Source organism: Dipodomys ordii, unplaced genomic scaffold (genome assembly GCF_000151885.1).
Source record: "Dipodomys ordii isolate 6190 unplaced genomic scaffold, Dord_2.0 Scaffold14, whole genome shotgun sequence".
NCBI classification, from domain to species: domain Eukaryota; kingdom Metazoa; phylum Chordata; class Mammalia; order Rodentia; family Heteromyidae; genus Dipodomys; species Dipodomys ordii.
In genome coordinates, this window is record NW_012267230.1 from 11,331,326 (window position 1) to 11,337,688 (window position 6,363).

Genomic DNA, 6,363 nt, shown 5'->3' on the forward strand with positions numbered 1-6,363 from the left:
CAGCCAAGTCCGGGAGATTCTTCACTTCCATTCAACCACCACCCCCCAAAAGAAGTGTCGCCGTGGCTCACGTGGTAGAGCGCTAGCCTGCAGCAGAAGGAAGCCCCGGGACCGACCCACCAACACACACAGGTTCTAAGAGGGCCGAGGTGTAGGCTTGGGGATGTGGCTCGGTGGTAGAGTGCTTGCCTAGCATGCATGAAGCCCAGGGTTCAATTCCTCAGTACCACATACACAGAAAAGGCCAGACATGGCACTGTGGCTCCAGCGGTAGCCTTGAGCAAAAAGAAGCTCAGGGACAACGTCCAGACCCTGAGTTCAAGCCCCAGGACTAGCAAGAAGAAAAAAAAAAAAAGGAACAGGAAAGAGGGGCTGTGATGTAAAGCTGACCCAGAAAGCGGGGAGTGGGCTTGATGGTGAACCCTGAGTCCTTGAGGTCATCCAGCCTGGGAGACCACAGCACACAGAGACAGGCTGCTGTAGTCAGCGAGAACAACCAAAGTGTGTGGTTACATATCTGTGTGAGTATCACAGTGAAGCCCTTGCACAATTAACCCTAGAAAGTTTAAAGAAAAGTGAAATAAGATTCTAAGTCTGAAAAATGAAACAAGATAAAACATCTTCATTTTCCTTGTGTTAAGTGTACATTAGCCAAACTAGAGGAGATTCCAGTGTGGCAGCTCCACACAAGTATGCAATCAATATCCTTTCCATCTTTTCCTGGTTTTCTGTGTTGTTTCTTGGTGATGGTTGTGGTGCTAGGGTTTGAACTCAGGGCCTTGTACTTACTAGGCAAGTTCTATACCACATCAGGCATATCCCAACTCTTTATCACTCTAGTTTTCTTTCTCTTTGTCTTCCTCTTTTGTTGTGGGTTTTTTGTTGTTGTTTTTGTTTTGTTTGTTTGTCATTCCTGGCACTTGAACTCAGGGCCTGGTCACTGTCACTGGGCTTCTTTTGCTTAAGGCTAGCAGTCTACCCATTTGACCCACAGCACCACTTTTGGCTTTTTCTGTGTATGTGGAACTGAGGAATTGAGTCCAGGGCTTCATGCATGGTAGGCAAGCACTCTACCACTGAGCCACATTCCCAGCCCTTGTGCTTTTTTGTGCTCACACTGGATCTTGAATTCAGGGTCCCAGAGCTTTGAAGTTTTTCACTCAAGGCTAGTAGCCTACCACTTGAGCCACACCTCCAACTTCTGGCTTTTTGCTGGTTAATTGAAGATAAAAGTCTCGAAGAGGGCTGGGAAGGTGCTCAGTGGTAGAGTGTTGACCTTGCATGCATGAGGCCCTGGGTTCGATTCCTCAGCACCACATAAGCATAAAAGGCCGGAAGTGGCGCTGTGGCTCAAGTGGTAGAGTGCTAGCCTTGAGCTGAAGAGCTGAGGGACAGCGCCCAGGCTGAGTTCAGGCCCCATAACTGACCAAAAAAAAAAAGTCTCAGATTGGTCTATTTGGAGCTGGGAAGGTAGCTCAGTGGTAGAGCGCTTGCCTTGCATGCATGAGGCCCTGGGTTCGATTCCTCAGCACCACATAAGAAAAAGCCAGAAGTAGTGCTGTGGCTCAAGTGGTAGAGTGTAAGCCTTGAGCTGAAGAGCTGAGGGACAGCGCCCAGGCCCAGAGTTCAGGCCCCATGACTGGACCAAAAAAAATAATAATAAAATTGGTCTACTTAGGGTGGCTTTGAACTTCAGTCCTCAGATCTCAGCTGCCTGAGTAGGTGTGATCCACCAGGGAGGACATGGCTATTCTTTTCTGAGGTAGGATCTTGTTTACGCTTTGGGTTCTTCTGCCTCAGCCTCTTCAGTGCTAGGGATTACAGACAGGCACTACCATGCTCAGTTGAGGGGGAAAAAAATGTCTACGGAACAACATGGAAATCATCAAATGCATCTAAATAAGAGGAGTCTTTTTGTGTTGTTGTAACCTCAAATCCAGGGCCAGTGTTGTGAAGTGTGTCTTGTCAGTTCTGCATTTCACTCTTCACAGCGGGATAAGAGGAAAGCAGCTTTTCACTGTCAACTTGATAAAAAAGAACACAACCTGCTCACTTCGCTGCTTTCCAACAATTGCTGCTTGCAGTGTCACAAGCAAGATCTGATGTTCTTTTTTTTTTTTTTTTTTTGCCAGTCATGAAGCTTGGACTCTGGGCCTTCGTGCTGTCCCTGAGCTTTTGCTCAAGGCTAGCACTCTACCACTTGAGCCACATCTCCACTTCTGGCTTTTTTGAGTAGTTTATTGCAGACAAGAGTCTCATACACTTTCCTGCCGAGATTAGCTTGGAACTGTGATCCTCAGATCTCACCTCCTGAGTAGCTAGGATGACAGGCGTGAGCCATTGGCTTCCAGCCTTGAGATTTAATCTGTAGTTAAAACAGCAAAAAACAAAAATGGCGCTGGTGCTCAACATGGTAGGGTGTTGTCCTTGAACGGAAGAAGTCAGGAACAATGCCCAGGCCCAGAGTTCAAGCCCTATGGCTGACCAAAAAAAAAAAAAACAGCAAAAGCCACAAGTTGGAAGTGTGGCTCAAAGTGGAAGAACCAAACTGAGGAGAAAAAGCCAAGTGAAAGTGTGAGGCCCTGAGTTCAAGCCCCAGTTTTGGCACAAAAACAATAAAGGAAAAAAGACTAGTAGTAGAACCCAAGCCCTCGAGTTTGCTATCAATGTATCCTTCACCCTGAACAGTGAACCTTTAAAATTGTCAAATAGAGCTGGGAAGGTGGCTTAGTGGTAGAGTGCTTGCCTAGCATGCATGAAGCCCTGGGTTCAATTCCTCAGTGCCACATAAACAGAAAAAGCCAGAAGTGACTCTGTGGCTCAATGGTAAGAGGTCTAGCCTTGAGCAAAGGAAGCCTAGAGACAGTGGCCAGGCCCTGAGTTCAACCCCTGGGACTGGACCAAAAAAAAAAAACAAATTGTCAAATACTCTCAGACCTTATGTAGGAAAAGGTACCACTAACCATCTCAAAACTGAGTAGATGATGGCATAATATACACTATATATTTGCTAACTTCCTTCTCAACTTCCATTCCATCCTGATTCTTAGAGCCTCAGTTTTATTCCAGTGAGCAGGGTGCCCAATTTAAAAACCACATTTCCCAGCCTCCCTTGCAACCTAAGGGAGATGATGTAATTATAAGAGGAAGTCATTGGATAGAGTTTCCAGGAAAGTCTTTTTAAAAGGAATTGACCTAGCTTGCCCTCTAGCTCTTGCCACTTCCTCATTCCTGCAGCCTGGAACACAAACAAGATATCCTGGGCTTTGGCAGCCATATTTGACCATGAGGTAATCCTAAGGAAGGAACCAAGTATTAGTAGTGGTGGTGCAGAAAAGAGGAAGCCCCTGATAAATCTGTGGGCCTCCCCAGGCCCTTATCCCTAGATGTTCTTTTTTAAGTAGAGAGAAAAATAAACATCTGTGTTATAAAAGTAACTAAACACAAGTCTGTTTTAAGTCATGGGACTTGAATTCAGAGCCTTGGTGCTGTCCCTGAGCTGTTGTGCTCAAGCTAATGCTCTACCACTTTGAGCCACAGCTCCACTTCCAGTTTTCTGTTGGTTAATCAGAGGAGTTTCACGGACTTTCCTGCCCAGGCCGGCTTTGAACCATGATCCTCAAATCTCAGCCTCCTGAGTAGCTAGGATTACAGGTGTGAGACCAGTGCCCAACTAATTAAAATTGTTACTCCTAATAATACTGTTTTACTATTTGCCAAATAGTACTATTTGGCTATTTGCTAAATATTACCAAATATGGCTATTTGCAAATTACTACCCAGCTGTGATATTTTGTAATGCGGAGAGATTTGAGGTCATTGTGTCTTCTCTTGCTCTTCCCACTGTGTTTATACAACTTTTCTCCACTAAAACAGTGTGTTCCAAACCAGTCACGTGAAGCTCACACCTGTAATCCTAGTTATTCCAGAAGCTGAGATCTGAGGACTGAGATTCAAAGCCAGCAAGGGCAAGAAAGTCTGAGAGACTCTTATATCCAGTTAGCCAGGAAAAGGTTGTAAATGGAGTTGCGACTCAAAGATAGAGCACTAGCTTTGAACAAAAACAACTAAGAGACAGTGTCCAGGCCCTGATTTCAAGCTCCAATAACGGCACAAAACAAACAAGCAAAACAGTACGTTCCTTCATTCCAGTCAGTCCTTAGGCTGGAACTGTGGCCACAAGTTACTGCTGATTGAAGACAGCAGTTAGCGCGGCGCTGTGATTGCTCAGTCTGGCTGTTCACTGAGGGTTGAGTCACAGGCAGCTAAATGCATTTCCTGAGAGACAGACTGGATTTCCCAACACGCAGTCGTTGTATGGTAGCTCCTTACGGCTTGGATTGGAGGTAGGGATACATACACACACGATACACGTGCACACATCCCTTCTATAAATGCTGGGCACCAGTGGCTCATGCCCACAATCCTAGTTACTCAGGAGGCTGAGATCTGAGGATCACGGTTCAAAGCCAGCCCGGCAGGAAAGTCCATGAGACTCTTATTGCCAAGTAACTACCAGAAAACTAGGAGTGGTGCTGTGGCTCAAGTGGTAGAGAGCTCACCTTAGGGACAGCACCCAGGCCCAAAGTTCAATCCCCATGACTGACCAAAAAAAGAAAATATTCACATATAACCTATATACATCTATCTGAATACTTTATTACATTACCTATAATAAACATATAATGCAAATAATATGTAAATGTTATGCCCATTGTTTAGGGAAATAAACTCTACACATGTTCAGTGTAGGTGCAACCATTTCTTTGAGGGGATTTAAGGCTCCCAGGTTATTGGTCCTTAAAGCAGCCCAACAGCATCCATACCATCTGACAGCCTGTTAGAAATGGAAATTCTTGCTGGGTGCTGGTGGCTCATGGCTGTCATCCCAGCTTCTCCAGAGGCTGAGATCGGAGGATCCTTGTTTGAAGCCAACCCAGGAAGGAAAATCTGTGAAACTTATCTCCAGAAAACCAAAGTGGAGCTGTGGCTCCAAGTGGTAGAGCTCTAGCCTTGGGCTTAAAAAGGCTCAGCAACAGCACCCAGGCTGAGTTCAAGCCCTATGACCGACAGAAAAAGAAAAGAAATGGAAATTCTCCCTGGGCACCAGTGGCCTTTCCTTGTCATTCTAGTTACTTAAGAGGCTAAGATCTAAGGATTGAAGTTCACAGTCATCTGAGACAAACAAGCCTTGGAGACTCTTATCTCTAACCAGCAAAAAGCTGGATCTCTAACCAGCAAAAAGCTGGAAGTGGGGTGTGGTTCTAGTGGTAGAGCACCAGCCATGAGCAAAAAAGCTAAGCAGGATCCCTGAGTTCAAGCCCCAGCACAACATACCAGTACCGGGACAAAGAGAGGGAAATGGGGAAAAATAGGGAGAGGGAGAGAGAGGAAGGAAGATGACAGAGAAAGAAAAATTCTGAGGCACCTCTCAAGTATGTGGAGCCTTGTAGGGCAGAGCTCAGCAGATCTGTTTTAAATCCTGGGATTCTGGTCTGCACCCCAGTTTGAGAATGGAAACTTTGAGAGCCTGCAGAGGAGGGAAAAGCCCAGATCTCATCTGCAGTTTGGGTTCTGCAACAAATGCCCAATGGCTGCATGTCAGAGGCATTTTCTGGGCTGTTAAGCCAGGCGGATGTAGGTGATTAGAGCAAATTAGCTGAGTTCAGGTGTTCTTATGATTTAAATACCACCTTTTAGTTCAGGATTACCAAACACTTATTTTCACTCCCAGAGAGGCTCTGGGGGCTGTGTGCTGAGAGAAAGTTAAGAATAGGAAGCAAGCAGGTCATCTGACTCCATTAACCGCTACCTTGAGATTCACCGCTGCCTGCTGAAACGCTGGTTCCTTAAACAAAGAGTGCGTTGTTGGTCTTTTGAGAAACGAGAGAACCACAAGACGCCAGGCCGAGGCGAGACCTACTCTGCACAGCCGCAGCCCACTCTGATTACCATCCTGCAAAACGGGCCACTGTGGATTGACTTCAGAATGTAAGGGTGCATGGTCTGACCCCAACCTGTGGCACCTTGGCATTTGAAAAGACAGCAAAAGCAAGAAGGTCCCCCTCACCCCTTGTGATGATCTGAAGATGAAGGGTGGGTCCCCTAAAAAAGGTCCTCATGTGAACGGTCGGTCCCCAGCGGATGGTGGTTTTGAAAGTGATTGGACCATGAGTTAACCCATTGATGAGTTCACTGCAGAGCTGACCATTAGGGGATAGAAACTAGTTTCAGAAAGCAGGTCACTGGGATGTGCCCTTAAAGGGTGAATCTTATCCTGGGATTCTTCTCTTCCTCCTGCTCCTCCTGTTCCTCTCCCTCCAACTTTCCGCTTCCTAGCAGCCATGAGGTGAGCAGCTCAGC